We start from the raw sequence: 8,861 nt of genomic DNA, 5'->3' as shown, positions 1-8,861 counted from the left end.
CATCGGCGAGTATGCGACACCTGAAGCACGGCACAATGCTCAGGTGAACAGGGCTGGGCTCCTGCCCGACCTGCTAAAAATGTGCCTCCCGGATCCTTATCCCCCTTGTCACGATCCCCCCGGGATCACGGGATGCTGCGACTTCTTCCGGCCCTTAGCTTATGCTAGTTCACCGACTGGCTGGCTAGTATCCACTGCTACGTTGTCTCTATCCCTCGGCGGTCATGCCACAAATTTCCTAACTCCCCCGGCTTCAAGGGTGGTCCATCATTTCCGGTAAAGGAAACTTCCGCACTAATGGTGACCCGACTATCAACGGATATCACAGGGGACGCTTCCGCGCATTGCGCCGACTTCGTCTTCGGTGGTGGATGACGTCCGTACAGGCGGTGGCCTACATATCCGAAGCGCTTTCCTCTTCTTTCTTCTTCCTTCAGCAGGTTGACGGTTCGAGTGTCGAGGTCGACGATTCCAGTTGGCAGAAGACTTCCGGTTCACCGGCGCCCCGATGACCCGAGGTCAAACAATGCTCACTGTGCTGGATTTTCCTCCAAGCCGATGCTTTTAAGCTGGTCCCTGCTCCATCCACGCTGCAGCTCTGACAGTATTTGCGTCACTCTGCTTACCGCATTCCACGTATCTTTATCGTGGCACATTCGCTTTGCTCTGTTCCTTGTCTCCTTGGCATCGTCGCATCGCATGCCCTCCCAAGAGTTTCTGTCAGCTAATCTGCATCTAGATTTGTAGCGCCGCTGTCTGCTCGAAGTGCTTCGATAAAAATACCCTTGTAAAAGTCCAAACTTTGGATTGAATATGACGTACTCCCATCTACAGACTTTCCACTGTGCTTTAAATGCTCGTAAGACACACTACGCGTTTTTAAGCGTTTTGCGAGATCTGCACGGTAATCTAAAGAATTCACCGTTTGCTTTGGCTAAGCTGATGGTCCTCCGTCCGGATTCAGAGAACCATTCAAATCCAATGGTGCCGCGGGGGAATGTTGATAAATTTAAAAATATTTATGATACGAAGGAGACTAATAACGTTTATTTATTTTTGTGGATTATTTTTACACAGCCAACGAGATGCTTTCGCTTGCACATCGTCGTTGAGCGAGCAGCGAAACCATCTTTATCAGCATGTTGAAAGCAATGGTACCCGAAATGAGTATGGTAAGGTAGCGGAATCAACCCACCAACCGGCGAAATAAGCTTTCCCCCTTGTGATGTGGTATTCAGAATTATGTAGAAATAGATAGCATCATGGAATCATCATGAATGAATATGCAGCCCCTTCTGGGTAAAACGAGTCAACGGTAGTTGATGTTCTTCGCCCGAGTTGTGAAATGTGGTTTCTAGTGTTGTAAATAAGATTTCGAGGAAAACGAAATTGAAGGTCTGGAAAAACCTCTGTTTTACACTTCAGTGAAATGCAACTGGGATGCAGGTTCACTATCAATCTCTGCCCCATGGAAGTCAATGCAAACGGTGTGACTCTAGTGGTTGCCACTTGTTTGTGTGATCCTGTGGCTGGATTTCGCGTTCGAGGAAGGTAGTTCCAAGGAGCACGATGTCGCGACGAACGACATTTATGGGACTTCATCATCTTTTGTCAAACAACAGCAACAACAGCTGCAGCAACGTCATCTTCATCGCCTTTGTAGCCGATGTTAATATCGTTCATCTTTGGGTTGTGCTGCTGACAGACATGGTGCTGGCGTCTCAATGTGGAGTTTGAGAAATCCGAAATGCTGGTTTCTCTGCGATGGGAATGCATGATAAGTAATTTCTTGCAAGTTTGCATTTCGCGACTGTATGGTAAATGTAAATCTAGATGAACATTTCAAATGGGCCTAACTAACTTTGCCCTTGAACTGAGTAATCCAGAAATAAAAATTTGAATGGAAAAAATATTCCCTATTTTAACAGAAAAACAATATATCAGTTTTTAAATGATTCTTAGACGTAAAAACAGTCGTAGAATTCGAATATATGTTTGTTTGGCATTTTTCATAAAGTACGGATGGTTTATAAACAGTTTTGTTACTTAGGACCTATTGTTTTTAATCTTTCAGTTGGGACTTGTTACGTAGGACATTATGCAAAGATGACTGCCACTTCGGACCTTAGTATAATTTAATTACACGTTTCAGTTTTACATGTAATAAGTTGATTTTAGGTATTGTTTTCTGTAAATTTCAGCTCAATCAACTATTGCATACGCTGGCGCATTTAATATGCAGTTTATATGAGGTTTTCACGGTTTTCAGCCAAAATATACAGCACTAAAATAATTTCGCTTGGGAAGTTGATTCTAACTGCCCGATTGAGCTCATATTGGTAGGAAATGCAGTTGTCCGTGGGAGTCTATAACTTTTTGTTTCCAAAGCCAGTCTAGTGGTGTTATTATATGCCTAGTATTTAGCCAACAACTAATAACTTCTTTTTAGTTACTCTGCATTTCTTTTGTAACTTGGTCTGCTTTTCAACTTAGTATTGTGCATTTTCTCAATCATTATTTGAAAGCTTCTCCTACAATGGATGCAGTATGCCTATGGGTGTCAAGATTGTTTCCTATCCGAAAACATACCATACAGGACCAAGAATCGAACTCGTCATCTATAACTAAACTAAAACGACATCATAACACAGGCAATTTAAATACTCGTGCCCCATAATGATGCTCTTAACAACCTGTGGCAAAGTTCGAGCAATAAAATTAATTCCGTATGATTAAGACTGTTCACTGTCTGTGATGGAATTCCTTTCTAATACACACTGCTCCCATTAATGTGATAAAAGATTAAGTGATTTTCAATAGAAAGTACAGGAATTATGATTTTTTTTCACATTTTTTCCATTATTATATGATTTTGATTTTTCTGTTTTATTTTCGTCTATCGAATAACACGGGACTAATGGCCGAGATCTCTGTATAGTGATCTGAGTCTTGAAATCCAGACGAGCTCCCAAGTCATCACAGTTCAGCAATATGCCAGCACGACGGCCAATGGTAAACCCTCTTCCGTTTCGTCAGTGGCAAAGCTCGCTGAAAAACCTAAAATTGCTCAGGATCTTCTGGTAGGCCACATTTTTCCTCCCCTCCAGACCATCGTTAAGAGAGCGAGTTCCGTTTAAAAAAAATTCTCACGGTACTTGTCGCGGCAAACGTTCAGTTACTTGATTGTTGATCACTAATTCCTTTTCGATGCGCTTGCACAGTCGACTGGCCCAGCCTAGTATGGTGAGAATAAAAAGTTTCAGTGAGAAAATCATTCTTTGAAAATTTGGAATGATTTATTAGATTTGAAGTTTTTATGGGATTATCAGCTGCATTGACTTTCTCACCTAAGCAAATAATCCATGGGATGTGATCTTAATAACGAAAGGGCACAGCGTCGGATAGCGCGGGGATTTGGGTTGCCTGGAATCTGCCGTATGGGAGGTTGGCAGCAGTACGATATGCGATTCGCAATCAAAGATTCCACTGAAGTCATTTCCTTCATTACCCGGCAGTTCACAAACGAAGGTAACCCCTGGAGAATGTAATTAGAAAAACTAAACTAATGCATGAAATAATATTAAAATTCCCTTACCTCTTGTTTGTGTTGGGATCGATGTCGTGCTTGGTCAGGAATCCGATGATAAAGAGCTCCGCCAAGATATAATCAAAGTTCCGCCAGCTAACATGATTGATTAGCGGACTAGCTTGCTCTTGGCGACTCTTGAGTGTTGTCTTCATTTAATTTTAGTTACAAAACATACTTTTAATAGAGAAAACAAAAATTTGTTAATGTGCGACCAAAGGTCCCATCTGAAATTTTGATTTTGTTTTGACAGATTTCAGATGGGACCGTCAAATTGCAAAAGGTCCAAACGACAAATCTGTCAGATATTGTCGATAATGCAGATTGGACGTTTTGCACTGGAAAAAATATATAGTGAAATAATAAAAAAATAAATGTGGATTTAAATTGACCGCTATGATTAGGAGCACAGTTAAGTGTCTGCGCTAATAACTCGATTTGTTTACAAATGTTACTTAGGACCTTTAGAAATGTTCCTCTAGAAATATACTCGGATTAAAAGGCACCGAGAAGACGTGGGCAAGTCACGCTAAATTGGTTTCCTCTTGAAATGATAACATGCATTACCTAAAAGTGTTTGGCAGGTCCAGCAGAATCACGATATCTACAATATAGAAGGAAGTAACCATAAATATACTAAGACTGTGAACCATTCCAACGATTCGTTTAACTTCAAGTTAAAATTTGACAGTTCGATGGTTATTTTCCCATCGTGGTTAAAATTTTACCCTGAAGCCGACCCATTTGAGTTGTGACAGATTGATAGTTATTTGGAACAAAATGGATTCGGCCCAATTTTCTCGCGAACAAAGTTTAACTACCGAACTGTCAAATCTAACCATGCTCCTGAGCAGGGTTATTTTTAACCACGAAGAAATAACCATCGAACTGTCAAATTTTAACTAAAAGTTAAACGAATCGCTGGAATGGTTCACAGCCTAAATGTAATTAGATTTTACATTTCTCAGCGATATTGAACAAGATGAGTATGAAATCATGCTAGAACATATCTGTGGTAGGTATCTGACATGTAGTGTTTAGGTTCCGAGTAGGGATCCTATATTAAGAGATGTGCGAATACTTTTCCAGACGATTTAGCAACGCTGTTACTTTCGTAAACAAACGCTGCCAGCACTTGCCGCAGTGAAAAATGTTTAGGCTTGCACATGACTTTACATTCGAAGACACTTTTTGATTATTTTGTCTATCCTCTAGCAGTGCATTTTCGCTAACATTAAAGAGCAATACGAATGAACATAGTATAAGGCATCAACTAGACTACTTTTACTTACGAAAGCAAAACAAATTGTTTATTCGATAAAACTTTTCATAAAATCTATTTCACCAAAATCGCAATACCTTTCGATCTGCAACAATAACGATGTTCATTTGGCTCAGATTTTGACAGTTCTCAATGCTCGATTGGCTCAAGATGGCCGCTTTCGCATATCTCTGAATGTAGGATCCCTAGTTCCGAGAGTTGATTAATAGATATTGCAGATAGGGCATCAGTCGATGCAAAGGTAAGACGTGTAAGAACAAGTGTGCGAGTGCGAGAAGAGCTGAGTGACGGTACGAAGCGTGTGCAGAACGAACGGAAATAAAGTGTGGTCATCTTAAGTAGGGGAACAGGTGGTAAAATGAACACGTTAAGGACTTGCGTTGAGTACAATCATAAAACGAGGATAAATTGCTAGTTTTAGCACTTGGTTCAGCAATTTAACTCATATTCTTATTGTACTGAATATTTTTTTCGCTAATAAACATTGTTTTATATAGTTTTTCATCGAAATAAAAATCATCGAAATTTCGTATGTACGGGTAAAATGAACACTGCCTGGTGGTAAAATGAATATCGCTTCTAAAACCCTTTTGAAACATTTAATTTTCTTTTTTGCCTATCTCGTACAACAAAGTTGTACCGAAAGGCTATAGGACTACGCAAAAAAAAATAATAATTTCAAAATCGAAAAAAAATGTTTTTCAAGAATGGTGGCAATGCATAGTAATGAATGCAAAAACATGCGATCTATTCCCCTCAAGTGCTTTTTTGACCTTTCTTATGTGATTTTTCAGTACATTTTACGATGCACGAGAAAGGCATCATCGCCGCTAGGTGGATTAATCTGGGTTTTTAACTCTAGCACTGTATAATGTATATGTAACTAGTTAAGATTATGAGAGCCTTTTGAAAAATCTGGTACAACTTTTGAAAAGCTCCTACTTATCAATATAATAAAAAGAAGAAAAAAAGTTTTGAAATATCAGTTATTTTTAAATTAAATTTACATATTCAAAGTTTTATCTTGGTTATTTGATATGCTTTGTTCCTTGAACTTCCGCTCCATAATTGCACAACTTTTATCATAAATTTGTGAAAGTTTGATACAAATGTTCATTTTACCCCCATACACACTCAGTTTTTATTTCTGCAGCTAGGCAAAAATCCGCACAGCCGTGTGCCAGCAAAATAAATAACTGATATTCCGGCAAAAATAGCGTTTGTTAGCAGATTTTCGGCAAATTATTTGCTGATTATGAGCAATTTTGACAGAAATCTCGGCAAAAAACATGTTTGCTGGGGCACGGCTGTGCGATTCTCGGTAAAAGTTCAACATTTTGCTGAGATCCCGGTAAAAAAAAATTAAGTGTGTACGTTCCTTGTGATAAATAACTCTTCCTCTCTCTAACTATGCAAACCTATTTTACTATTTACCCCTGCAACATCTTTGTGAAGGTTGTCTTATTTGCCGCTGTGGTTAGAACAGGTTTGAATCAATGTTATTATTAATTTATTAAGAATTGAAGCTTGCGGAAAAATGATTAAAAATTACATCAGACCCTATTTTACGGTCTCGTTTGATATTTTGGATAGTAATAGCTATTCGTTCGGTCTCAAAACCAAAATATTAGCTCAGGTACCTTATTTTATTTCGAGGAAAACGTGTGCATGATTAACATACGCCTAAATAGTGTTTTAATATAAATATAGCCAACTGTTCATTTTACCACCTCTTCCATTATCAAATATGTACGAGGTTTTTATTAGTGTTCCGAATACACCAAATCCATCGGAGTAATCCTCACATTAGCGACGAGATGTAAGTTAACAAAATGTAAGTTAACAAAAAAAACCCTAAATTTGCTTTGAAAATTCAGCGACAACTCATATCATTCATCTCACAGTGTGTGGTTAGTGTGGGGCTAGTATTCTGCACCCCCATGAAACGGCTGTCATCCACGAACAACTGAAGCCTGATGCCAAAAACATGGTGCTGGATGTAAACATTGCCGGTTAAGCAATAAACACACGAAGTCAGAACAGTCGGATGCGTAAGCGGCATGTGTTGCATTGTTAAATTATATTCAACCATTGCTGCGTGATTTTCGACGTTATTAATTGGCGCTTTGATGTTGCATGAAGAAGAAGTAGAAAGATGATATTTAAAAATTTTCGCACGGTAAAACATAAGAGGATATTTTTGAAACTCTTCTCTGAAATTCTAGAGACAATTTAATTAAAAACGGTAAACAGTACGGGGATGGACTTTTCTTATACTGTGTATTAAGTGTGATATCACAGAATAAAAATTGAATTTGAAATATTGTGTATTCCCGGATAAAAATTTACAGTAACTTGTATGGTTTAATCCATTTGAATGTTATAGATTGTATGGTGAACAATAACAATACAATCGACTGTTCATTTAATGTAGATTACTTACGGTAGAAAAACATCTATATTGTATTTACCTCAAAAGAACAATAAACCCGAATGTCACCAATCATTCTTAATATTGATATGGTTCGCTTATGTTAATTAAACTTTTGACCAAATTTTTAAATTATGACATTTCGTTGATCAAAAATCCATTTTTAAAGACAAAAATCTGAAAAAATAAGTAAATGTTTAAAGCATTTGTAATAATGAAGCAACAACGAAAACTATAAAATAACAATAGTTTCCACTGTTGAGTACAAAAAAAATATTTTTTTGATTTTTTCATGTATAAATTATATTTCAGATCTTCAAATATTCGCATCTCTAAAACAATTAAAATTAATAAAAAACAAGTTTTTATATTTAAATTTATTTTTTATTTACTCCGTGGAAAACTAATTCCATTTAAGCGTGTAATGTTTTGTTTGCGATTGGGGAAAAATGAAAAAATTGAACAGTCAAAGTGCAAGACGCTTCGTTGCTTTTTCTGCTTTTGACGTAGGACTTACGTCTTTCTTTACTATACTGGGTGTCATTTAGATTTTTGGAAATCGAGAGCGTTACGCTGGAAAGGAAGATTTTGAACGCTACTAGCGCCTTTATCTTTCGATGGATTTTTAAGATTTATATATCAATTGACTCGGACACTTTCCACCATTTTGCCTATTTCATTGAAACTTAAGATTATTAACGATAAACTATTGAAAATTACAACTCTTGTCAAAGAAAGTAAAAGTTTCATATGTAACCAATCCCGTGCATTCCTAACACGGACATCAGAATGCGGTATGTCACGGGCCTTCGGGTCTACCGGAAGATTTTCTTTGTGTATAAAAGAAACAGTGCTTGCCGTGTGTGAGTCATTACAATTTGTGACAGCAACGCGTACTGACGTGCTTTTTGCTCGCGCATTTTTCGTTTCGTTCGTTCGTTCGCTGCTTACCTACACAGCGACAGCATGCAATCACCAGCGGTAGAACTACCGGTGGGTCGGCGAATATGTATGAAAGAAGTGGGCGCATTTTTTTGTAATTCTGTGCTTGATGATGGTCGGATACAGTGGTGTCGGTTGCGATGGATGCAATTCGCGAAGTCGAAGCAAAATTCTTCACACAAACAATGACAGTTCTTTATGGGTTTTTACAGTAGAGCAACAGAGAGGAGGAGATGGCGGCCATGTTTCACTCAAACTCTGACAGATAGGAATGGGATTTCCCATAGGAGGGAAGAGCAGAATTTGCTTCGACTTCGCGAATCGCCCACCGCATCGCTCGGTGTTCGTCGGCTAGAGGCCGATGATGACTGAGGCAGCGAGGGCGGAGGTGGTGGATGAAGATGAATAAAATTAGAGAGATTTGGTCTGCTCATCAACGAAAAGTGATTGGTTTCATAATCCACATGATCCCGGGATGGGTAAGAGTCATGTCATATGACTGACCATATGTTAAGTTGTGCTTGGTACTAAACGACACATACATTAAAACATGGTTATACTATAACAGTTCTGATTCCCCAGCAAACAAAAATCATCCACGCTGAGGAAATTAAAAATTT

General features: G+C 38.4%; 1 long non-coding RNA gene across 1 annotated transcript; it reads right to left on the bottom strand.

Annotated features, from left to right (window-relative positions):
• Positions 1-2,888: 2,888 nt before the first annotated feature.
• LOC134209630 (uncharacterized) lies at positions 2,889-3,719 on the bottom strand. Its single transcript, XR_009978766.1, has 3 exons — positions 3,596-3,719; positions 3,348-3,535; positions 2,889-3,235 (listed from the first exon to the last, which is right to left on the bottom strand). It is a non-coding gene; the product is annotated as an uncharacterized LOC134209630 (long non-coding RNA).
• Between the last annotated feature and the right edge of the window lie 5,142 nt (positions 3,720-8,861).

Source organism: Armigeres subalbatus, chromosome 1 (genome assembly GCF_024139115.2).
Source record: "Armigeres subalbatus isolate Guangzhou_Male chromosome 1, GZ_Asu_2, whole genome shotgun sequence".
NCBI classification, from domain to species: domain Eukaryota; kingdom Metazoa; phylum Arthropoda; class Insecta; order Diptera; family Culicidae; genus Armigeres; species Armigeres subalbatus.
Note: the sequence above shows the minus strand (reverse complement) of the source record. Positions and strands in the feature narration are given on the sequence as shown.